The sequence below is a fragment of the Dendrobates tinctorius genome, unplaced genomic scaffold (genome assembly GCF_039654945.1).
Source record: "Dendrobates tinctorius isolate UK_male_01 unplaced genomic scaffold, ASM3965494v1 ptg000206l, whole genome shotgun sequence".
In the NCBI taxonomy this organism is placed as follows: Eukaryota; Metazoa; Chordata; class Amphibia; order Anura; family Dendrobatidae; genus Dendrobates; species Dendrobates tinctorius.
The window spans coordinates 1267535-1294135 of NW_027361873.1; the positions used below are offsets into that span (position 1 = coordinate 1267535).

Consider the following 26601-nt stretch of genomic DNA (forward strand, 5'->3'; position numbering starts at 1 on the left):
ATTGTTCTGCTTACTTTCTGCATGTGGCTGTGCCCACTATGCGAAAAGTAAGCAGAACATTTGCGGATGGTACCCACGGTCCGGAGGAGAGGAGACTGTCCTCCGGGCTGTGGGTACCATATCTCTGTAAAAATAGAATTAAAATAAAAAAATCGGGTTATATTCACCTTCCGATGTCCTGCGCAGCGTCCCCAGGCTTCAGCGATACAGGCGGCAGCTCCCGTTCCCAGTAATGCATTGCGATGACCTTTGGTGATGTCGCGTCTCGCGATGCTGTAGCGGTCTCGCGAGACCGCAACGTCATCAAAGGTCATTGCCTCAATGCATCACTGGGAACGGGACCTATCAGAGCATCGTAGAGGCCTGGGGACGCTGCGCGGGACGTCGGAAGGCGAATATAACCCGATTTTCTCCTACGCCTCATTGGGGGACACAGAGACAGTGGGTGTCATGCTGCTGGCCACTAGGAGGACACTAAGTAAACCAGAAAAAAAGTTAGCTCCTCCCCTGCAGTATACACCCTCTCTCTGGCTGAGATTTCTCCAGTTCTTGCTTAGTGTCTATAGGAGGCACTTGGGTCTGGCTTCAGACCCCACCGTTTTTATTTTATTTTTGATTTTCTGTAAATTTTTTATTTTTTAATTACCGGAGTGAAGGGGGCGACTGTTCCTTTCTACGGCCCGTTCTCCCCCGAACCAACAACAGGCACGCACTCGGAGTATACCTCCCCATACACTTTCCTGCGATGAATGGGACTGATTCCTCTGATGATGGTTCCCTTACGGTCAGTACTCCACGGATACGAGGGCAAGTGCAATAGAACGAAGCACAGGAGTGCATGGAGAGGACTTGAGTAGCGCTTTTCAGATGCCCTGAATCAGCCCCAGAGCTGTCCATCCCCCTGCCACAGGGTGGATCGATTGAGCATACCCCTTTAAGACCTCCTCCAGCTCTGCTACATTGCCCGGAGGATGAGACATTAGGCAGCTGGAAGGCCCCGGACAGCGTGACATGCCTGAGCACAGGAGTGGAGGTATGGGGTCAGGTCCTTGTCCCCGGGAGAAGCGCTGACTTAGCGTCAGCGGTGGTACACTGGCGCCCGGTCGCGGCCCCACCCGGCGCTTACCACGGGGAGGCCAGAAATTTAGTCCCCGGCTTTTAGACCTACTAGGCCGGAATTTGCATAGCGCCACCCATGGTTTGCGCCGCCACCCACGACTTTGGCGCTCCTCGCTCTGTGCGAGAGGCGCCCTGCTGATCTCGGGGGGCCATGTTCTTTTACCTCAAAAGCTTAACCCCTTCTCTGCCTGATCCGGGACTGCCGCAAAGCGTGCACACTGATGGACAGAACCTGGTGTCACACAGGGCCACCGTTATTCCTCCCGGGGACACAGCACAGGACCATGGGTAAACTGCATCTGCCCTCAGATTAAAGCTTAACCCCTTCTCTGCAGCTGCACCCTAGGCTCTGCCCTTAACCCTTTCAGGGGAGCGAGTCTCAATCTAAGAGGCTAAACGGGCTGCTAAGAAGCACACTGCGTTTTTTACCGTGTGTACCACTTGCAAGACTGCCTCGCCCAGTGCCCAGACTAATCCGTTATGCACGGACTGCGACCCGACTTGCGCTCCAACGCCCCTTGCCGCCGCTGCTGATGAGCCTCCTGCGTTTATTCCCCCTGAGTGGGCTGCGTTCTTGTCACGGTCTGTGGAGTCACTGACCCAGGCTATAGACGCCCTCCGGGAATCCTTTTTAACCCCTTTCTGCCATGTGACGTACTATCCCGTTTATGTGCCCTGGGACTTAATTCCCAAGGACAGGATAGTACGTCATAGCGATCAGCGGCGCTCACGGGGTGAGCGCCGCTGATCGCGGCCGAGTGTCAGCTGATTATCACAGCTGACACCCGGCACTATGTGTCAGGGGCGGTCACGGACCGCCCCCGACACGTTAACCCCTGGCACACTGCGATCAAACACGATCTGTCACAGCGATCTGTGATGTGTCAGATCAGCGATCTCACACATGACAGTGATGTCCCCCCTGGGACAGTATAATAAAGTAAAAAAAAAAAAAGTGTAAAAATAATTTATAAAAAATTGCTAAATTAAAAAAAAAAAAAAAAAAAAATTCCCTAATTCATTTTTTGGAAATAAAAAAAACCAAAACAATAAAAGTACACATATTTAGTTTCGCCGCGTTCGTAACGACCCGCCCTATAAAACTGTCCCATTCCTTAACCCCTTTAGCGAACCCCTTAAAAAATAAAAATAAAAAACAAAGCAAAAAATAATGCTTTATTATCACACCGCCGAACAAAAAGTGCAATAATGCGCGATCAAAAAGACGAATATAAATAACCATGGTACCACTAAAAGCGTCGTCTTGTCACGCAAAAAATGAGCTGCCACACAGCCTCATCAGCGAAAAAGTAAAACAGTTATAGCTCGCAGAATAAAGCGAAGCAAAAATAATTATTTTTTATATAAAATTGTTTTCATTGCATAAAAGCGCCGAAATACAAAAAAGACAAATGAGGATTTGCTGTAATTGTACTGACCCAAAGAATAAAACCGCCTTATCAATTTTACCGCACGCGGAATGGTGTAAACGCACCCCCCAAAAGAAATTCTTGAAATGCTGGTTTTTGTTCATTCTGCGTCCCAAAAATCGGAATAAAAAGCGATCAAAAAATGTCACTTGCCCAAAAATGGTACCAAAAAAAAACATCAACTCGTCCTGCAAAAAATAAGACCTCACATGACTCGGTGGGTCAAAATATGTAAAAATTATAGCTCTCAAAATGTGGTGATGCAAAAACTATTTTTCTCGTTCGCCTTATTGGGGGACACAGAGACCATGGGGTGTATGCTGCTGCCACTAGGAGGCTGACACTATGCACAAAAAAAGGTTAGCTCCTCCTCCGCAGTGTACACCCCACCGACCTGCAGGAAGTTCCTCAGTTTAGCTTAGTGTCAGTAGGAGGTGGACACGGGTCTTTTATTAGACCCATATCTACCTCGTCGTGCGTCGTTCCTTTACAGGTTTCGGAGGGATACGGAGTGAACAGTCACATCCGTACTCCCACAAAGAGACTATGAGTACGGCGTGTACTGCCACCCCGTATCCTCATAGGTCTCCGTGGCAGGACCAGGAGCCTCGCACAGGTGCGTGCCAGCTATACGGACGGTCCTTGCCCCCCGCCTCCCACCATCTCGCCTACCAGAGCCTGACGGTTGGACGAGGCGTGGATTCCATAAAGACGACAGACAGCGTGGGATTCTCAGGTACCTTTATTGTGGCCCCCGGCCTGGGTGAGTATGCGGTCTAGCTGTCCCCCGGCGTTTTCATCCTAAGGCGGTCGCCAGGGGACCACGGTAGGGCCTGCGCGCCCGCTTCTCCCCACGGTCGCCGCATCCATGAAGGCCCCTGTTCTTTCGGGCCTTGTTCTGCGCCTCCCCCCCCCCCCCCCCCGTTTTTTCTTCATCCCGGCAGGGGTATACAGGGGTCGGGCTGTGGGAAGCAGGGACGCGGCCCGGGGTTGCGGCCCGGTGTTGCGGCGCGTCTTCCGCGCCGACCCCCTGCTGACAGGCGGCCGGCGCTATTAATTTAGGCCCCGGCTTCATCTCGGGCCTACCGCTGCGTCGCGGCCACGCCCCCTGCCCCTTTCTTCTAAGCGGGCTTCTCTCCCGCCCGTCCTACGCCTTCCCAGCCCCCTTGCCTCACACCAGCCTGCTATTGGACAGCGGGCGGTGCTAAGGGGATCTCTGCGGCGAGCTCCGCCCTTCTTCTCCCTCTGGCAGCGCGCCCTTTTCCTGGTGGTCGCCATCTTCTCAGCCTGCCAGCCGGACCTCATTCCCTGCCGGATTTCGGTCGCTGGGCCATTTTTTCAGCCGGATTGGCCTGGCCTCATCCTGCAGCCAGATCAGAGAGCGTCGCCCTTGGGGACACCGGACCGTGAGTAGCTCTGCACCTGCAGACTGACACCCTTCTCTGCCTTCTGTCCCCCAACCGGCCCGCACTGCCTCTCTTTTCACTATGTCCAACGCTAAGTCTGATCGTACCCGCTCTGCGTCCAGCCCGACGCCGCTCAGGAGCCATCCATAGCCCCAGGGGCGAGTGAGCCCCCCCATGCCGGGTTGGGCCTCCTCTCAATCACAGTCAGTGGCAGACCTCATCAAGGTGTCTCAGTCCCTAGTAGCCGCTCTGGACAAGTTGCCCTTGGGAGCTTCGGCGGGACCCAGCACGTCTCAGGACGTCCCATCTGAGCCGGCCAGCGGCAGTCGCAAGAGGCCCAGGCAGGACCTCCAGGCGGAGTCCTCCCCTCGTCCTACCTCACCCCATAGTCCCCAGCAGTCTCCCTCTCGGGTCTCCTCCCCCGAGTCAGGCGAAGCGCTTTCGGAATCGGAAGGGGTCTTAGAGCTGGATTCGGACCAGGATGCGAACATGAAGGTTACGGTGCAAAACCTCATTGCCGCGATTCACCATACCTTTGACATCGCTGACGCCCCTGCGAAATCCTCAGATCAGGAGGTTTCGTCCAGACGGGCGGAAACACCATCCAGGGTGTTTCCCTTCCATTCTGAGTTTGGAAAGATTTTTACAAAGGAGAGAGAAGATCCGACCAGAAGCTTTCAAAGAGGAAAGCGTCTCGGCGTGCTGTACCCGTTTGCTAAAGAGCTCACGGACGACTGGGCCGCTTCTCCCTCGGTGGACCCTCCCGTGTCCAGACTTTCTAATAATACGGTCCTTCCGCTGTCAGGTGTGGCGTCGCTAAAAGATTCTAATGATAGGATCATAGAATCTCTAGCAAAATCTGCCTTCGAAGCGGCATCAGCAGCGGTATGTCCAGTCTTTGTTTCTTCTTGGGCAGCAAAGGCCATATCCACTTGGGCAGATGACCTTCGGCAGGGCATTCTGGATAAGGCACGACCAGAGCATTTGGCCGATCTCGCCAATCAGATTTCCCATGCGGGGGATTATCTGCTTTCTGCCTCCTTGGATGCCGCATCTTGCGCAGTTCAGGCGTCAAGTAACATCGTGGCAATCCGACGTACAATTTGGCTCAAGGCCTGGCAGGCGGACTTGTCCTCTAAAAAGTCTCTGACCAATCTGCCTTTTCAGGGAGTGCGTCTCTTCGGATCACAATTGGATCAGATTATTAAGGACGCTACCGGAGGTACGAGTTCTCTTCTCCCCTCCAAGCCTCGCAGACCTCCTCCAAGGCGTCAGTTTCGTCCCTTTCGGACTTTCCGCCGTTTCAATACGGCGGAAAACCCTTCCAACCAGCAAAGGCCACAGGCACGTCAGGAAAGAAAGAAGGTTTCCTTCAGGCCCACTCCGTCCTGGCGGTCCCACTCTTCCCAGGGAAGACCGTCCAGATCTAGATCTGGACGGTCTACGTCCGCATGACTACCATCGGTCTCCCGTGGGTCCCTTCCAATTGGGAGGTCGACTTCTCTTCTTCAGCGACGTCTGGCTCGCATCAGTAGAGGACGCTTGGGTCAGAGAGGTTGTATCAACAGGATACAAAATAGAGTTCATTTCTCTTCCACGGGATCGTTTCTTACAATCCCGTCCGCCGAGGGATCCGGCCTTGGTCCCGGGGTTCGGTTCGGCCATCGCCTCTCTTCTCAGTTCCGGAGTGATTGTGCCCGTTCCCGAATCGGAACGCTTCACAGGGTTTTATTCAAACCTGTTTGTGGTGCCGAAAAAGGACGGGACAGTTCGACCCATCTTGGATCTCAAGTTACTCAACAAGAGAGTTTGCCTTCGCCACTTCCGGATGGAGTCAGTTCGCTCGGTAATTGCTTCCATGGAGGAGCAGGAATTCATGGGTTCCATAGACATCCAAGATGCCTATCTACATGTGCCCATATTTCCCGGACATCAGAAGTTCCTGCGGTTTGCGATTCTTCACGAACATTACCAGTTCGTCGCGCTTCCTTTCGGGCTCGCCACCGCTCCCAGAGTCTTCACGAAGATTATGGCGGCGTTGATGGCCTTGTTGAGGATCAGAGGTCTCGTTCTTTTTCCGTACCTCGACGATATCCTGATCAAGGCCCCCTCCTTTCAACAGGCCCGCCTAAGTGTGGCGATCGTTCTAGACTCCCTGTCCAGTTTTGGGTGGATCGTCAACCGGGAAAAGTCCTGTCTGGTCCCTACTCAACGCCTTGTGTTTCTGGGCCTTCTGTTCGACACTCGTCGGTCAAGGGTATTTCTCCCACAAGACAAGATTCTTTCCCTGCAGCAGGGCGTGCGATCATTACAGATCACACGATTTCCATCCCTCAGGACAGCCATGAGGGTCCTGGGGAAGACGGCGGCGATAGAGGCAGTTCCCTTTGCCCAATTTCACGCCAGGCCACTCCAGCAGGCCATTTTGTCCAGGTGGAACAGGTCGGCTCTGTCTCTGGATCGTCCGGTTCGCCTTTCCTGCCGGATCAGGCGGTCTCTCAACTGGTGGTTGACGTCTCCCCTCATTCTCTTGGGGCGGTCTTTTCTTCACGTTCTCTGGCAGATTGTCACTACGGATGCCAGCCTCATCGGCTGGGGTGCAGTGTTCCGCAATCACACTGTTCAGGGTCGATGGTCGACTCAGGAATCAGCTCTGCAGATCAATGTCCTAGAGATCCATCTAGCTCTCGTCCACTGGGAAAAGCGCCTCAAGGGCCTGCCTGTCAGGATTCAGACAGACAATGCCACAGCGGTGGCGTATATCAACCGCCAAGGGGGGACACGGTGTGTCTCAGCCCTGGCGGAAGTGTCCAGAATTCTTCAATGGGCCAGAGACCTTAGTTCCAACGATTTCCGCGGTTCACATTCCCGGCGTGGACAACTGGGCCGCCGATTTCCTCAGCCGCGAGGGTCTCCCGGCAGGGGAATGGTCCCTACATCCGGAGGTGTTTCATCTGCTCTGCCGTCGGTGGGGAACCCCGGATGTACACCTCATGGCATCTCGCCTCAACAGGAAAGTCCCACAATTCGTGTCCAGGTCTCGGGACCCTCTGGCAGTGGGCGCCGACGCTCTGGCCGTCCCTTGGTCACAGTTCGTGCTCCCCTACCTGTTCCCTCCTCTGCCTCTTCTTCCCAAGTTGTTGAAGAAAATCAAAGCAGAGGGGATTCCAGTCATCCTCATCGCCCCGAATTGGCCCAGAAGGTCTTGATTCGCAGACATTGTCAACCTTCTCGCGGACGCCCCTGGAAGCTTCCCGACGGGCAAATCTGCTGTCTCAAGGCCCAATTTGCCACCCCAATTCTCGGTCGCTCAATTTAACGGCGTGGCTGTCGAGACCGAGGTTTTGAGACGGGCAGGATTCTCTGATCGGGTAATTCATACCATGATCCGCGCCAGAAAGCCGCCTTCTTCGAAGATCTATTACCGTACTTGGAAAGCCTATTTCTCCTGGTGTGAGGCCAATGACATCGCGCCCTTGGTTTTTTCGCTCCCTTCTATTCTGGCGTTTCTTCAGGCAGGGCTGGATGCGGGGCTTGCTCTCAGTTCCTTGAAGGGTCAAGTTTCGGCACTGTCCATTTTATTTCAGAAAACGCTGGCCTCCCGGCCCCAGGTCAAAACCTTCCTCCAGGGTGTGGCTCACACGGTTCCTCCGTACCGAGCTCCCGTGGATCCTTGGGATCTTAATTTGGTTCTTCAGGTTCCGCAGGGTCCTCCTTTTGAACCTCTCAGGGACGTTTCTCTTTCCCTCCTTTCTTGGAAAGTGGCCTTTCTGGTGGCCATTACCTCCATCCGGCGCGTGTCGGAATTAGCGGTACTTTCTTGCCGCTCTCCTTTTTTTGGTCCTTCATCAGGACAAGGTAGTTCTGCGGCCTCTGCCCTGTTTTCTTCCGAAGGTGGTATCTTCGTTTCACCTCAATGAGGACATTGTTCTGCCATCCTTCTGCCCGAGCCCAGCTCACCCTCGGGAGCGGTCTTTGAACAAGCTGGACCTAGTCAGGGCATTGAGAGTCTATCTAGCCCGGACGACTTCCTTGCGGAAGTCAGACTCTCTGTTCATCACCCAGCCTCAAAGGCCACTATTGCGCGCTGGATCAGATCGGCAATTTTGGAGGCATACCGGGTCAAGCATCAAGTGGCCCCTCCAGGGATCAGAGCGTACTCTACCCGGGCGGTGGGTGCCTCCTGGGCGGTGCGCCACAGAGCTTCCGCGCTGCAGCTTTGCAAGGCTGCAACGTGGTCATCGGTTCACACCTTTGTGAAATTCTACAGGGTCCACACCTACGCTTTGGCGGACGCCAGCCTAGGTAGAAGGATTCTGCAGGCTGCGGTGGCGAGTCCACTGGCCTGATGGACGTTTGTTTCCCACCCCAGGGACTGCTTTGGGACGTCCCATGGTCTCTGTGTCCCCCAATAAGGCGAACGAGAAAACAGGATTTTTTGGGTTGCTTACCGTAAAATCTGTTTCTCGGAGCCTTCATTGGGGGACACAGCACCCTCCCATGTTCTACATCTCCTGTTCTTATGTTTGTTACAGTTGAGTTGTTTGTTCTGTTTTCAATCTATTCTGTTACTTCTCCTACTGCTTTCTCACTAACTGAGGAACTTCCTGCAGGTCGGTGGGGTGTACACTGCGGAGGAGGAGCTAACTTTTTTTGTGCATAGTGTCAGCCTCCTAGTGGCAGCAGCATACACCCCATGGTCTCTGTGTCCCCCAATGAAGGCTCCGAGAAACAGATTTTACGGTAAGCAACCCAAAAAATCTTGTTTTACAATGAAAAGCGTCTTTTAGCGTGCGACAGCTGCCAAACATAAAAACCCGCTATAAATAGTAAATCAAACCCCCCGTTATCACCCCCTTAGTTAGGGAAAAATAATAAAAATTTAAAAAATGTATTTATTTCCATTTTCCCATTAGCTAGGGTTAGGGCTGAGATTAGGGGTGTGTTGGGGTTAGGGTTGGATTTAGAATTGGGGGGTTTCCACTGTTTGGGCACATCAGGTGCTCTCCAAACGCAACATGGTGTCTGATCTCAATTCCAGCCAATTCTGCGTTGAAAAAGTCAAATGGTGCTCCTTCCCTTCCAAGCTCTGCCATGCGCCCAAACAGTGTTTTACCCCCACATATGGGGTATCAGCCTACTTAGGACAAATTGCAAAACAACTTTTGGGGTCCAATTTCTCCTGTTACCCTTAGGAAAATAAAAAATTGGGGGCAAAAATATCATTTTTGTGGAAAAAAAAAAGATTTTTTTTTATTTTCACGCCCGGGCGTTATAAACTTCTGTGAAGCACTTGGGGGTTCAAAGTGCTCACCACACATCTAGATAAGTTCCGTGGGGGGTCTAGTTTCCAAAATGGGGTCACTTGTGGGGAGTTTCAACAGTTTAGGCACATCAGAGGCTCTCCAAACGCGACATGACACCCGCAGACCATTCCATCAAAGTCTGCATTCAAAAGCGTCACTACTTCCCTTCCGAGCTCCGACGTGTGCCCATACAGTAGTTTTCTCCCACATGTGGGGTATCAGCGTACTCAGGACAAATTGGACAACAACTTTTGGGGTCCATTTTCTCCTGTTACCCTTGGGGGAAAAAAATTGGGGGCTAAAAGATCATTTTTGTGGAAAAAAAATGATTTTTTTTATTTTCACGCCCGGGTGTTATAAACGTCTGTGAAGCCCTTGTGGGTTCAAAGTTCTCACCACATATCTAGATAAGTTCCTTGGGGGGTCTAGTTTCCAAAATGGGGTCAGTTGTGGGGGGTTACACTGTTTATGTACATCAGGGGCTCTCCAAACGTGACATGGCGTCCGATCTGAATTCCAGCCAATTTTGCATTGAAAAAGTCAAACGGCGCTCCCTCCCTTCTGATCTCTGCCATGCGCCGAAACAGTGGTCCCCCCCCCCCACATATCAGGTATCCGCGTACTCAGGAAAAATTGCACAATAACTTTTGCAGTCCAATTGGACCTGAAGTAATTTTTTGGTGAAAAAAAGTTGAATGTTCATATTTTTTTTTAAAAATTAAAAAAATTCCTGTGAAGCCACCTGAAGGGTTAATAAACTTCTTGAATATGGTTTTGAGCACCTTGAGGGGTGCAGTTTTTAGATTGGTGTCACTTTTTGGGTATTTTCTATCATATAGACCCCTCAAAGTGAGTTCAAATGTGATGTGGTCCGTAAAAATAAAATGTTGTTGCAAAAATGAGAAATCTCTGGTCAACTTTTAACCCTTATAACTTCCTAACAAAAAAAAAAAAATTTTGGTTCCAAAATTCTGCTGATGTAAAGTAAACATATGTGAAATGTTACTTATTAAGTTTTTTGTGTGCCATATCTGTGTGATTTAAGGGTATAAAAATTCAAAGATGGAAAATTGCGAAATTTTCGCCAAATTTCCTTTTTTTTTTTTTCACAAATAAGCGCAAGTTATTTGAATGAAATTTTACCACTAACATGAAGTACAATATGTGATGAGAAAACATGTCATGGAAGCGTTTCAGAGTTATTACCTCATAGAGGGACAGTGATCAGAATTGTAGAAATTGTCCCGGTCATGAACGTGCAAACCACCCTTGGGGGTTAAGGGGTTAAGTCAGAAAGCGTCTTTACCGCCCGAGGAGGGCCCTGGCGATGTCCGGGAACCGTCCACCAGCAGGGGCTGTACTCGTTCAAGGGATGGTTAGTTCTCTAGAAAGCGGACCCATGACGCGTCCCCTAGTCACGCTCGCGCTTCATCATCGGCGAGTTCTGTCTCGCTCTTCCTCTCCTAATGTTCGCAGCGAGCACGACTCTGAATTCGAATCTGACACGTCAGTCCCTCAGAATCCTCTAGCTGACCAAGAGTCGCTCGATTCTCTTATAGAATCAGTCAACAGGATTCGGAAGTTGGATGAGGAAAATATTCCCGCTCCAGAACACGCTACCTCATTTAAGAGGACCAAACGTGTGCGCAGGTTATTTACCAGCCATCCTGAGTTTAACGACATTGTCCAGAAACATAGGGATTGGCCACATAAGCGGTTCACAGGGCAAAAGTCTACTGAGGCTAAATACCCTTTTGCTCCAGACCTAATGAAGGATTGGTTACAGTCCCCTTCCGTGGACCCTCCTGTATCGCGTCTTGCTTCTAAAACGCTCCTATCCGTTTCTGATGGCTCCTCAGTCAGATACCCCTCCGACCGTCAAATTGACTACCTGGCCTGCTCAGTTTTTTGAAGCTTCAGGAGCGGCGCTTTTTCCATGTTTCGCGGCGACTTGGGTCGCTAAGGCAATGGCCGCTTGAGAAGAAGTCTTAATTACTGCCTTCTAGGGTAGCAATCTTCCTCTGGGGACAACCAGCATCACCAGGCAGATAATTCACACAGGGGACCTTGTAGTGGACGCTTATTTTAGATGCCGCAATTGCGCTGCTCAAACTGCCGCTAATGCGATCTCCATTAGAAGAGCCCTATGGCTCCGCGACTGGCGGGCGGATGCCACATCTAAAAGATCTTTGACTTCTCTGCCCTATCAAACTGGTCACCTTTTTGGAGAGAAACTGGACCAGCTCATTTCTGATACTACCGGGGGAAAAAGTAAATTCATTCCCCAACGAAAGGCTATTCGACCGTTTTGCGACCAACGGCCAACGCGTTTTCGATCTTTTCGCCACAATTCCGGTTGGTCTTCCTCTACCTTCTCTTCCAGATCAGGCTGGTCCCCGCACGGGGGAACCAGATCTCATAAATCTTCTACGCAAGGACTTGTTGCGGTATCCGGCGGGCACCGACAAATTAGTCGGACGTCTACTTTCCTTCAGTCACACCTGGCTCGCGGTCATCCACGACAAGTGGGGTCAGGGAGCTGGTGTCCTCCAGATACAAGAGGGAATTTTCTCCCCCCCCCCCCCCCTTTCAACACGTTTTTTCCAATTCAAACCCCCCCCCCAAGAAAAAGGCAAGAGCCTCCCTTCGGGCTGTTCAGGCTCTGCAAAGGGACGGAGTCATCATCCCGGTCCCTCAACACGAAAGGTTCAGGGTTTTTTTATTCAAACTTTTTTGTGATTCCAAAGAAGGACGGGATGATACCGCCCATACTGGCTCTCAGACTGTTAAATCAGTTTGTCGAGGTGCGGCGATTCCGAATGGAATCTCTTCAACCAGTTGTTGCTTCCATGGAAAAAGGAGAGTTCCTAGTATCCATCAACATCAAAGACGCTTATCCTTCACCCTCCGATCTGCCCGTCCCACCAGCAGTTCCTGCGTTTTGCAATTCACGATGAACACTTCCAGTTCGTTGCCTTGCCCTTCAGACTCACCACCGCCCCCCCCAGGGTCTTTTACCAAGGTCATGGCGGCTGTCATGGCGGTTCTCCACTCTCGGGGAGTAGTGGTGTTACCGTATCTGGACGACCTGCTCATCAAGGGTCCGTCCCTTCCAGCCTGCGAGGAATCCGTGGATATAACAGTTAATACACTTTCTCGTCTGGGGTGGAAGATAATCTTCAAAAAGTCTTTCCCAAAACCGACTCAGAAGTTTTCCTTGTTAGGAAGGATCTTGGACACTTCCCGCGGGTTGGTCATTCTCCCTCCAGAAAAGACCCAAGCCTTACAACAGGCAGCGCGGAGTCTTTCCCGACTGGTTCCTCACTCCATTCGTTTCAGCATGAGAATTTTCGGAAAGATGGTGGCAGCAATGGCAGCAGTCCCATTTGCACTGTTCAATCTCCATCCTTTTACGATATGCATTGCTGTTAGCTTGGGACAGGAGCCTGTTCTCCCTGGACCGTCGTTCCTTCTGTCCCTGCGGGTCAGACAAGTCCTCAAGTGGTGGACACTGAGGTCCTCCCTGAATCAAGGGAGGTCTTTTTCTCCCAGTAAGATGGTTGGTTTTAACCACCGACGCAAGTCCTCTGGGCTGGGGTGCGGTCTTTCGTCACCACAGTCACCACACGACACAGGGTCGTTGGTCAACTCGAGAGTCATGTCTCCCCATCTACATTTTGGAGATACGAGCGATCAGATTAACTCTACGGAGTTTCCACCATCTCATCGCAGGTCACCCCATCAGGATCCAACGGCTGTAGCATATATCAACCGCCAGGGAGGTACTCGGAGCAGGATGGCCATGCACGAAGTGAGTCACATCCTCCACTGGGCCGAGATCAACCATTCGCCCATCTCAGCAATCCACATCCCGGGCGTAGAAAATTGGGCGGCAGCTTTTCTCAGTCGCCAAGGCCTTGCCTCGGGAGAGTGGTCTCTTCATCCGGAAGTCTTTCAGCAGATTTGTCATCGTTGGGGGACTCCGGATGTGGATCTCATGGCCTCAAGACTAAACAACAAGATTCCTCGGTTCATTACCCGATCGCGCGATCCATGCGCCATCGGAGAGGACGCCCTAGTTTCTGCCATGGCATCGGTTCCGGCTCCCGTACATCTTTCCCCCTCTTCCCTTGCTTCCCAGGGTCATTACGATGATCAGAGTGGAGGGAGTACCAGTGATCCTAGTCGCGCCGGATTAGCCGCTCCGAGCATGGTCCGCAGAACTAATACAACTAGTCGCCGACGTCCCCTGGCAACTTCCAGATCGCATGGATCTAATCTCTCAGGGCCCAACTTACCACCAGAACTCCGGGGCCCTGTCTCTGACGGCGTGGCCTTTGAATCCTGGATTTTAGCACAGGCTGGGTTCACTCTCACCCATGACAGCACCATGGAGAGAGGGGGTCCGCCCATCAAGGACAGGAACCTACAGATAAAAAGGCGGCACCTCTCCTCCGCCCCCAGTTGGGTTCCTGCCCTTAACGGGTGACCCGTGGATTCTGCAGCAGGCTTACCTTTAAAAAGGAGCCAGGGCCGTCCCGTTCGTAGTCCTGGCAGCGGGGAGGCCCCTGCCGCGGCGGGGTCGGTGCCTGAAGCCGCCACCGCTGTAGCCGAGGGGCTGTACAGGGTGAGCGGACGGGGAGGACCGAGCCGCCGCTCTGAAAAGGAGAATGGGGCTGGAAGGACGCCGGTACACACGGTGGCAGCGCGCGGTACAGAGGTGTACCAATATGGCGCTGCCCCGGAAATGGAATGAAGACTTCCGGGTCCCCGCGGTCGGCGCATGCGCATTGAGCGCTCCCCGGGGCACAGCAGGGCAGGCTGGGAGGAGGTGACGTCAGGGCCTGAGAGATTCAAAAGAAGATGGTGGGAGCTGCTCCTTGCTGGAAGCGTCCTATAGACTTGGAGGACAGCGACCAGCATGAGGAGCAGCCAATGCAGCATAAGGAGCAGCAGCACAGGCACCAGCGCCGGCAAAAAGAAAAGGACGGGCGAGAGGGCCGGTCCAGTAGCCACTCCACGCAGCAGAGCAAGTCGACTGCGAGGAGCAAATCAATCCACCTCCAGAACCGGTACCTGCAGCCGCGCATGATGGGGTAAGTGATCTATGCGAATGTCCCCCATTATAATAGACTTCTTTCCCTTTACTAGGGAAAGAAGAAAGAAAAGACACAGAACAGAGAATGCCCCACCTGTAGAAGGCCGCTACCAGCAGCTTGGGATAAAAAAACTCTGCGACTCCTGCATACAGGAAGTTCTTTGTGATGAAACCCCGTATTACGCCTCGGATCTAAGAGCGGTAATCCGATCGGAGTTTCAAAGTGCCCTTTCATCCCTAAAATGCAAAGAGAGGGGAAAGAAAAGGGACACAGTAGCAGCCTCCCAGTCAGAGTCCTCGACGTCAGGGGAAGTTACATCAAATACTTCAGACACCGACTCGTCATCCTCAGATGAGGAAACAGAGGGTCGTCATTGCTTTCCCCTGGATGAGGTAGAGATGATAGTAAAAGCGGTAAGCAGACCCTCGGCCAGATAGATCAGTCCAGGACATAATGTTCGGGGGATTAGGGCAAAAGAGACACAGAGTATTCACGCTAAACGAGAATGTACAGGGCCTGATAAAAAAAAAGAATGGGAGAGACTAGATAGGAAGAACTCCACTGTTCTCTCCCTTAAAAGAAAATACCCATTTGACGAGGAAGCGTCCACGTCCTGGGACAGAGCCCCGAAGTTAGACGTGGCGGTCGCCAAAGCCTCGAAAAAATTTGCACTCCCCTTTGAGGATATGGGTACTCTAAAGCAGTGATTTTCAACCTTTTTTGAGCCGCGGCACACTTTTTATATGTAAAAAATCCCGGGGCACACCACCAACCAAAATGGCACAAAATGACACTAAAACAGTACAATTCAATACAATTCAAGCAGGACATGACTGCTGAAGACCGGCAAAATATCATTTATTATTCCACACATACAGCTCTCACGGAGTTCACTCTTGGGGGTTTTAAATCAGCTTCTTATCACCACAAGAGCTGCTTTTTAAGCCCTCAAGAGTGAAATATGCCTGGCAGAGGTCCTTTCAATAAATTATTTATTTTTAAAAAGTTAAATAAAAAAGGATAACCCCCTCATATATACAATCCCATGTAACCTCATACATACAGTCCCATGTATTCCCATATATATATACAGTCCCATGTAAAGTCATACATACAGTCCCACGTATATGAGCCACATAATTATCAGCATATACCATATATATATATAGTATATGAGCTGGCGCTTGTACTCCAGCCTCATGGCCATAGTATTTCTCATTGTACCCCTTTATATTGCAGTATATGAGCCACATAATTATCCCTTTCTTTTAGTAATATGCCCCATCATTATCCCCTTCTTTTAGTAATATGCCCCATCATTATCCCCTTCTTTTAGTAATATGCCCCATCATTATCACCTTCTTGTAGTAATATGCCCCATCATAATCCCCTTCATGTAGAAATTGCCCATTCCACTACCTCCATCATTTCCTTCTCCCCACCACCCCATTATTGCCCTTTCGACAACCCCATCATTGCCCTCACCCCACCACCGCCTTCTTATCACCCCCATCACCGCCTTCTCCATTGCCCTTTCCCCATCACCGCCTTCTCCATGACTCCCATCATTGCTTCTCATCACATCCATCAACTCACCTACACACGCACACAAACACACACCTCTCACCTAGACACACACACACACACACACACACACACACACACACACACACACACACACACACACACCCCTCACCTCTCCTCACCGGCAGCTTCCTCTCACTGGCACAGCAGCCGCGGGGCTGAATGATGATGTCATCCAGCCGCGCCGCTGACTGCTGTGTCAGGGAGGAAGCGACACAGGAACACGGGACTGCTGCCTCTCCGACCCGCCGCCCTGCTTGCCTCCACATGGCTAATTTGCATCGCATGTAAATTAGCCATGCGGACACGCGGCACACCCGACCATGTGCCGCGGAACACTGGTTGAAAACCACTGCTCTAAAGGACCCATTAGACAAAAAAGCTGATACTTTCCTCATGGGCACCTGAGAATCAGCAGGAGGAAATCTTAGGCCAGCGATAGTGGCAACTTGTACCTCCAGAGCCCTCATAGTGGGGGTAGACCGACTAGAGAAGCAGCTAAGGGAAGGTACACCCAGGGAGAAGATCCTGGAATCCATTCACGTGATAAGGGGAGCGGCGGCCTTCTTAGCCGACTCTTCGGCTGATTCGGTAAGGTTGTCATCCAAAACGGCAGCCCTGTCAAGCGCAACCCGAAGAATGCTGTGGCTTAAATGTTGGCCTGGGGATTTACAAACTATGTGCCATCCCTTGTGAAGGGAAATTCCTATTTGGAGAGACTTTGGATGACATCCTCGAAAAAGGTGGGGGACAAAAAGAAGGGATTCCCAAATGTAGGCCCTAAAGGCCCCACAGGCTTTAAAAGGTCCTTTCGGAACAAAAAATTTTTTCAGAGGAGACCCTCGAGAGAACAGAAATGGGACGACAGAAGGAGAGACAGGGGGTTCTTCTTTGGTAACTTGTCCAGAGACAAAAAGCCCTCCAAGTGACTGCCCAGGGTGGGAGGGGGAGGCTAAGCTTTTTTCTCCCAGTCTGAAGGAAAATATCGAACAACCCTTGGTTATTAAATCTGATAGGATCAGGGTTAAGGATAGACTTTCTCTCTCTCTCCGACCTCAAAAATATGTAGTGACCCCACTAAGATCATCAGTAAAAGAACAAGAAGCCCTCGAAAAAGAGGTCCTAAGCCTGTTGAACAAAAAAGTCCTCCAGGAGGTTCCCCCGCGGGAGAAAGGCAGAGGATTCTACTCGCCTCTCTTCCTAATAACCAAACCGGATGGTACCTTCCGGACAATTATAAATCTAAAAAGACTGAACGATTATGTCAAAAACGAGAAATTCAAAATGGAGTCGATCAAGTCAACCATCAAAATTCTCTTTCCACATTGCTTCATGGTAGTATTAGACCTCAGCGATGCCTACTATCACGTCCCCATCCACAAAGACTCCCAACAATACCTCAGACTTGCGGTCTCCATAGGTGGCGAAATAAGGGAATTTCAGTACAGGGCCCTGCCATTTGGGATCTTGGTAGCCCCTTGAATCTTCACGAAACTAGTGGCAGAGATGATGGCTCACCTAAGAGAACAAGATGTTCTAATAGTCCCATATCTGGATGACCTTTTAATAGCGAGCAACTCAGCCCAAAGATGCAGGGAACAGAGGGACAGAGTGATGGGCACTCTAAAAAACCTCGGATGGCTCCTAAACCTAAATAACTCAAGGCTGGAGCCCAGGAAAGTCCAGGAGTTCCTAGGCCTGACACTGGACTCAAACACCCAGGAGTGTTACCTGCCAGACCACAAAAAGGAGAGAATCGCTCAGATGGTAGCAAGAGCAACGCAGAACCCTTCCATGATGCTAAGAAAAGCAATGTCACTGTTAGGGTCCCTCTCCGCATGCCTGCCAGCGGTCCAGTGGGCGCAGCTACATACGAGAGATCTCCAATGGGATGTTTTAGCCAACCAGTCAGCATTAAGAGGTCACTTGGAAGGTTACGTTACACTAGACTCCAAAACTATTCGTTCCCTAGCTTGGTGGGGAAACCGACAACCTATCCAAAGGGATTCCCTGGGTGATAAAAGTCACACACATAATCACCACGGATGCCAGTCCCAAGGGATGGGGAGCACACATGAGCAACAGGGTGGCTCAGGGGGAATGGGGAGGTCAGGAACTAGAAGCCTCCTCGAACCAAAAGGAACTGCTGGCAGTAGGCTACGCCCTAACACACTTTCTACCGGTATTAAAGGGACATCATGTCCGAATATTTTCGGACAATCGAGTGACGGTGGCCTACATAAATCATCAGGGGGGAACCAGGTCCCGAACACTAATGAACACATCCTCTGAAATATTCACGCTAGCCGAGAAAAACCTACTGTCCCTGTCTGCACTACAGATACGGGGAGCAGAAAACCAGACAGCAGACTTTCTAAGTCGCACCCAGCTACATCAAGGGGAGTGGCTTCTAAAACAGTCCATTTTTCGGAAAATTGTAAAAATTTGGGGAACCCCGGACATGGATCTGTTTGCCGACCACAAAAACAAAAAAGTGGAAGCATTTTGTTCCCTAGACCCCAGGGGGAATCCCAGGACCCTGGATGCGTTTATGCTTCCATGGACGCAGGGCCTAATGTATTCCTTTCCACCTCCCATTCTCATCCCGGCAGTCATAAGAAAAGTCAGAGAAGACAGGGCACAAATGTTACTAATAGCCCCGTTTTGGCCAAAAAGAACTTGGTTTTCCTGGCTGAGAAGACTGTCAATAACCCGTTCTACCAGATCTCCCCGACCTTCTGTCCCAAGGTCCCGTGTTACACCCTCGGGCAGTGAACCTCCATTTAACAGCATGGAATTTGAAAGGGCACTGCTGAGGGGGAGAGGGTTTTCAGAAAACCTGGTTTCCATGCTACAAAAGATTAGGAAACCGATCACAACCAGGGCCTATGGTAGAACTTGGAGGAAATTTCTATCTAACCTGGGGTAAGGGTTCAAGATGGAATCCAAATTGACAAAATTCTCGAATTCCTACAAAAAGGGTTAGAGCAGGGGCTGGCAACTAATACATTGAAGGTACAGATAGCGGCTCTAGGTGCCCTTTATAACCAGGATGTGGCAGGCAACCCTTGGGTGGCACAGTTTATGAGGGCCGCAGCCAGGTCTAGGCCAATAACCACCCAGAAAATACTGTCATGGGATCTAAACCTAGTGTTGTCTGCACTAACAGGGCCCCCATTCGAGCCCATCCAATCAGCACCCCTATAAACCCTATCATTAAAAACTATACTTTTAGTGGCCCTAACATCCGCTCGCAGAGTGAGCGATATTCAGGCTCTGTCAGCTTTACCCCCGTTCACTAAAATCCTGGACGATAGAGTCATATTAAAACCTGATCCAGCATACCTACCTGAAGTGTGTCGACACCTTCATAGGTCCCAAGAAGTGGTCCTTCCTTCCTTCTGCCCAAACCCTAGGAATAGGGAAGAGGAGAAATTTCACACCCTGGATGTGAAGAGGTGTCTAGTTCAGTACCTAGAGGCCACCAAGGGATGTAGGAAGGAAGGGTCTCTCTGTGTGTGTTTCCAGGGACCTCAGAAGGGACTCAAGGCATCCAAGAGTACCCTAGCAAGGTGGATAAGGGATGCGATTGCCCTGGTGTATTCATCCAGTGGGAATACCATCCCGGAGGGTCTAAAAACTCACTCTACAAGGGCAGTGGCGACCTCATGGGCAGAAAGATCAGAGGTATCAATAGAGCAGATCTGTAAGGCGGCCACCTGGTCAACACCTTCTACCTTTTTTAGGCACTATCGCTTAGATCTGGCCTCTACGTCTGACCTGACCTTCGGGAGAAGGGTCCTTCAGGCGGTGGTCCCTCCCTAAGCTACCAATCTCTGAAATTCTCTCCGTGGTGCTGTCATGGGTGAGAGAGAATAGCTTAGTTACTCACCGATAACAGTGTTTCTCGGAACCCATGACAGCACCCGCTTATTTCCCCCCCCCCCCCCCCTTTCACGTGTGCGGTGAGCACGAGATAATGTGTGTAAAGTGTTTTTTGTTAGACACGGGGCTTCTCCATAATATGCAATATTATAATGTTATCTATATACTTTTGTTGTTAACTAACCGGGAGACCCTCTGATGCTCTGTAACCAACTGGGGGCGGAGGAGAGGTGCCGCCTTTTTATCTGTAGGTTCCTGTCCTTGATGGGCGGACCCCCTCTCTCCGTGGTGCTGTCATGGGTTCCGAGAAACACCGTTATCGGTGAGTAACTAAGCTATTCTCTCACAACACGATTTCCACCATGATTAGTGCTAGGAAACCTGTGTCCATGCGCATCTATCACCGCTCCTGGAAGACCTTCTTTTCATGGTGCAAGGATCATGGTCGATCCCCTCTGGTATATTTCCATTCCGGCCATATTGGAATTCCTTCAATCTGGATTAAAGTCAGGGCTCACGCTTGGCTCTCTCAAGGGCCAAATTTCGTCCTTGTTAGTGCTATTCCAATGCAAAATTGCCACCAAAATTCAGGTCAAGACATTCATTCACGGAGTCTCCCATGTGGCGCCTCCTTATAGAAGGCCATTGGAATCATGGGTCCTTAACCTGGTTCTTGGGCCCTTACAGGAGACTCCTTTCGAACCGCTGCAGGATATGCCACTGACCATTCTCTCTTGGAAGGTGGTCTCTCTAGTGGCAATTACGTCAATTAGACGAGTTTCGGAATTGGCGGCCCTGTCGTACCGTCCTCCGTTCCTGAATCTTCATCAGGACAAGGCAATTCTCAGGACGTCCCCGTCCATCCTGCCCAAAGTTGTCTCCTCGTTCCATCTCAATGAGGAAATTGTTTTGCCTTCTTTTTGTCCAGCACCAGTCCATCGCATTGAGAAGGCCCTCCACACCCTGAATGTGGTTAGGGCTCTGAGACGGTACATCTCGCGGACGGCTCCCTTCCGCAAGTCAGATGCCCTGTTCATGCTTCCAGAGGGGCAGGAGAAGGGTCTAGCCGCTTCAAAAGCAACACTAGCCAGGTGGATTCGCTTGGCGATTCAGGAATCCTACCGTGTCAGGAACGCGCCTGTCCCAGCAGGGATTAAGGCAAACTCTACCTGCTCAGTGGGCGCCTCATGGGCCATTCGGCCCCAGGCGTCGGCAGAACAGGTCTGCAAGGTTTACAAGACATTACCAAATTCATTCTCAGGCCTCTGCAGATGCTGCTCTCGACAGACGCAGCCTGCAATCGGCAGTACCTCAGTGTTGACTAAGTGGTACATGGGGTATTAGCAGATGTATGCTCCCCACCCAGGGACTGCTTTAGGACGTCCCACTGTCTGTGTCCCCCAATGAGGCGTAGGAGAAATAGGGATTTTTGTGTACTCACCGTAAAATCCTTTTCTCCGAGCCAATCATTGGGGGACACAGCACACACCCTGTTTAGCATATTGGCTCACTGTAGCATTCTTAGGCTTTGACTTAGTTATGGTTATTGTTGACTGTTTATGCTCCTACTGCTTTTTTTCACCGAACTGGAGAAATCTCAACCAGCGAGAGGGTGCACACTGCAGGGAAGGAGCTAACTTTTTTTCTGGTTTACTTAGTGTCCTCCTAGTGGCCAGCAGCATAACACCCACTGTCTCTGTGTCCCCCAATGATTGGCTCGGAGAAAAGGATTTTACGGTGAATACACAAAAATCCCTGTTTTTATTTTTTTATTATTTTTAACAGTAGATCTTTTTACTACTGATGCTGCATAGGCAGCCCCAATAGTAAAAAGTTGATCACCTTGTCAAACACTGTTTGACGAGTGTGACCAACCTGTCAATCAGTTCTCCAAGCGATGCTACAGATCGCTTGGAAAACGCTAGCATTCTGCAAGCTAATTACGCTTGCAAATCGCTAGTTTTTCCGCGGGATAATCGCGGGAATTTAAATTGCGATTTTCCCACGGAATGGAATTCCGGAATTCTCGCGGTAACTTCCGCGAGAGTTCCGCAACGTGTGAACTTAGCCTTAAGGTCCCGTTACATTTAGCGATGCACCAGCGATCCCGACAACGATACGACCCGGTCAGGATCGCTGGTGCATCGCTAAATGGTCGCTAGTGAGCTGCCAAACAGGCAGATCTCACCAGTGACACAGCGATGCTTGACGGTTGTTACTTACCCGTCAGACGGCAGCGATAATGTCTTCCGCCTGCATCCATGCGTCGCTCGTCAGCGCCAGTGGGACTCCAGTGAGAAGAAAACGGCCCAGGACGTTCTCGCGCAATCAGCGATATCCAGCAGGGGGGCCGGTTGGAGGTGTCACATGTAGCGAGATCGCTAGCGATATCACTGTTGCGTCACAAAATCGGTGATGCTTTAGTGATATCGCTATGTGTAAAAGGCCCTTAAGGTACCTTGACACTGTCGGTAGTTGGATACTGGGGTGGAGGTCTGTAAGCCAACTAGCTCTTGCCTGCCGCAACAAATAGCGCGTGCATGGAACAGAAGATACAGGGATCTGTATATCGAAGACAGGTAGATGCATGACAGGGTTATACTTTTCTTCCCTCTCCTCACCCCCCTCTTGTAGTTACCAGTGTATGGCTCTGGGGGAGAGAAGGGGACGGTCCTTGTGCAGGGGCCCGGTGCTGCTGCTGCTGCTAGCTGTTCTACTTGCCCACCTGAGTTCAATTTGGCCTTAGGTGGTTGTGGTTAGACAGGTTGGTGGGCTGGAATTTGTCCAGGCCATGCATCTACCTGTGTATCTTCCGACATCTCTGTGTCTCTCCCTGCATGAGAGTCAGGCGGTAACGTACCGGATTCAAGCAAACGTGATTGTAGATGTTCCCATTTCATAGCACATCAGGGGGTTTTATTCAAGCCTTTTAGTCATCCCCCAAAAAGACAGCTCAGTATATCCTACTTTTGATTTAAAGCTCCTGAACAGATAGGTTTGGCTTTGTCGCTTTAAGATGGCGTTGCTCCGGTCAGTGATCGCATCCATGGATGCCTGGGAATTTCTTTCTTTGGTAGATATTTGGGACGCTTATATTCATGTGCCAATTATTCCAGCTCATCAGTGATTTCTTCGTTTTGCGGTCAATCAAGATCACTATCGGTTCAGGGCTATCCCATTCAGACTGGCCACAGCTCCCAGGGTATTTACAAAGATCCTGGTAATGGCATTTCTATCTTCCAGGGGGATAATTGTTTTCTCCTATCTGAATATTTTTTTCAAGGCACCATCCTTTGCTCAGAATCTAGAGAAAGATTCCTTTAAAATATAACTTTCTCCTTCGCCTCATTGGGTGACACAGGTACTTTGGGTGTATGCTACTGCCGCCTGGAGGCTGACACTCAGTGAAAAAAAGTGGTTAGCTCCTCCTCGCCGTATACACCCTCGCCCCGATTGTGGGCGAAAACCAGTTTTTGCTTAGTGTCTGTTGGAGGCACACGTCGGTCTGTTTCCAGGCGTATTTTTTTTTTTTCCCCTATGAAGATGAGACAGGGGCGACGGTCCCTATTGAAAGGGTCCGGTCTCTCCAAACCAATAATGGGCGAGCACGTGTGAGTGTCCCTCCACGTATCCTCTCACGCAACGTGGGATATTGCCCAGACGTGCTGTTCGAGACCACGGAGGTGAGATACGGGCGACGGACCCTATTGAAAGGGTCCGATCTCCCCAAACCTACAACGGGCGAGCACGTGCGAGTGTCCCTCCACGTATCCTCTCCCGCACCGTGGGACATGATGCCGGACTTAGCCCTGTCCACCCTAGGGTATTGAAACCCTAGGCTGCACAGAGGCACAAGTGTAGTCTGTGCGGCCCCCACTGCCCCACCAATGCTAAGACTATGGTGCGGCAAGGCGGCGGACGGTCCCTCTCCTCACTCTTGCAAGGGGTTAGATTGAGTTAGGGTGCCTGCACCGTCCTTTTTTCATATGGCCCCCCTCCCCTCTACCTGAGCTGGACGGAGGAGGATGGCGGGGAGGGCTCCTTCAGCGGCGCAGAAGAGATGGGCGATGGGCGTGTCTGGCAGCGGCGGATCTGGTTCCCAGTCTTTGTTCTGGGGTCCGGCGGTTCCACCCGCCCCCCCCCCCCCCCCCCCAATCGAGGCCTTGGCTTCAGCGGTCGCTAGGCCACGGCCAGAAGTCTCCACTCCCGGCGTCGCGTCACGGCGGCCCCCCCCCCCGTGGCCTGGGTGGATGCCGAAGAAATATAGGCCCTGGCTTCTGGCCGAAGCTAGGCCACACACGGAAGTACTGCCCCCAGGATCCCTTTTTTCTTCCGGGGGCCTGCCCGCAATTGTGGCGCGCAGAATGAAGCAAGGCCTTGCACGTCTAGGACACAGGGGACAAAGGGTAAATGCTGCCCCCTAGCCCCACAGAGAGGCCACACTAGGAGAAGCGAAGAGCACCCTCCCCCGGTGGTTTTTTCAGCACGGATGCCTGACAGGTACAGCATGTTAGGAAAACCTAAGACGCATACGTTTTTATACGCTGCATGCATCTCCTGTCGGTCCGCTTTTCCGCAGGCGCAGACCAAGCGAGTATGCGAAGCCTGCGAGTCCGAACGCGCCCAGGAGCCCTCCCCTGCGACCGAGCCCAGTGTACCAAGTCCCCCGGAATGGGCGTTATCACTGTCGCAATCTACGGCGTCACTTACGAGAGCAATCGAGTCCCTTCGGGCCCCAGATAGGGGCAGGGACAGTGGCTCGCCTGCCTTAGATGGGTCCTCTACCTCACAGGAGCCTCCGGCCTGCAAGGGTCGCTCTCACTCCAGGCAGACCCGGGGGAAACGATCCCACACGGCGTCTCCCGGTCCATCCGGTGCCTCGGCATCCGTGAGCTCTGCTTCTCGCTCCCCGTCACCAGCAGTCGATAGCGAGCAGGGCTCGGACTATGACTCAGATGAACCCCTTGACCTAGATACGCCGGGTGGTTAGGAAACGGTTGACAGTCTCATAGAAGCCGTCAACCAGACTCTGGGGATTGAGGATGATTCCACCCTGGCTTTGGGCCATAAGGTGTCAATTTAAGCGAGTCAAGCGTCCTCAGAGTATTTTGCACTCACCTTGAATTTCAGGACATAGTGCAACGACAGAGAGAACAGCCGGACAGGCGTTTCTCGGGCCACCAGGCACTCGAGGCAAGGTATCCGTTTGCCCCGGATCTCCGTAAAAAGTGGACGGAATCCCCAAGGGTGGATCCACCTGTGTCGCGCTTGGCTACAAAAACTCTATTATTCGTACCTAGTGGTTCTTCTATTAAGGATCCCACTGATCGTCTCATAGAGAACTTGGCCCGCTCAGTGTTTGAGGCATCGGGATCAGCACTCTCTCCCTCGTTCGCAGCAACGTGGGTAGCCAAGGCTTTGATTTCTTGGTCAGAATCATTGAATAGAGCCTTGCAAGAGATAGACCTACCAGCTGAAGTATCAGAAATCGCAAATCGGATAGCTATGGCGGGGGACTACTTGATCAATGCATCTTTAGATGCGGCCAACTGCGCGTCACTTGCAGCCGCAAATGCAATCTCCATTAGGAGAGCTCTATGGTTAAGGACATGGCGGGCCAATTCAGCCTCAAAAAAGTCCTTGACAGCGCTACCATACCAGTGTGGCTGCCTGTTCGGAGAGAAGTTAGATCAGATCATCTCCGACTCCACAGGAGGCAAGAGCGGTTTTCTTCCTCAACAAAAGGTCAAACCGCTGTTTCGTCACCAATTTCAGGCACGTTTTTGGGCCTTTCGCAACCCCGGGTGGACGACATCGGCTAATTCCGTCGCTTCAGGGCGCCCCAACCACAATAGGGACCGACAGGTCTCATATAGAGCCAACCCATTGGGCAGGATGCGGGCTAACCAGTCCAGGTCGAGGGGATCCAGGTCCCAAAGATCTGCAGCCAAATGACTTGGGGCATCTGCCAGGCGACCCCAACAAGGTAGGCGGCCGCCTACTCTGGTTTCACCACATCTGGCTCAGTGTCGCACACAACACATGGGTGAGAGAGCTGGTGTCCACAGGGTACAAGATAGAATTTGTCAGGTGCCCCCCCAAGATGATTTTTTTTTCTTTCCTATCTTCCCAAAGTGGATACCCGGGCAAAGGCTCTACTAGGAGCCATCGATTCGCTTAGCCACAACGGAGTCATCATTCCAGTACCGGAAAACGAGCAGGCTCAGGGCTTCTATTCCAACCTGTTTGCAGTCCCCAAAAAGGACAGGACTGTCAGGCCCATTTTGGACCTAAAGCTTCTAAACAAATTTATCAGGATCAGACATTTCCGAATGGAGTCTCTCCATTCAGTCATATCGGCAATGGGGCAGGGAGAGTACTTGGCCTCTATCGATATCCAGGACGCCTATCTACATATCCCCATTTTCCCTCCGCACCAAAGGTTTCTACGCTTCGCCATCAACGGTCTACATTTTCAGTTTGCAGCGCTGCCCTTCGGGCTGGCCACTGCCCCCACAGTGTTCACAAAGGTCATGGCAGTCCCCATGGCCATCCTGCACTCCCGGGGCATAGTCGTATTTCCCTACTTAGACGACCTCTTGGTCAAGGGCCCTTCAAGGCGGTCATGTGAGGAAAGTGTCAGCATTACGCTAGATACTCTTGCCCGCTTAGGGTGGTTGGTCAATGTAAAGAAGTCATCCCTTGTTCCTGCTCAGAGGATTTCCTTTTTAGGGATGATCTTCGACACTTTCCGAGGGTTGGTAATTCTCCC

At 51.4% G+C, this 26601-nt stretch overlaps 1 protein-coding gene across 3 annotated transcripts in view; it reads left to right on the forward strand.

Annotated features, from left to right (window-relative positions):
- Positions 1 to 26601, forward strand: part of ASCC2 (activating signal cointegrator 1 complex subunit 2) — a 70674-nt gene that overhangs the window by 22095 nt on the left and 21978 nt on the right. The gene's annotated exons all lie outside the window — the stretch shown is intronic.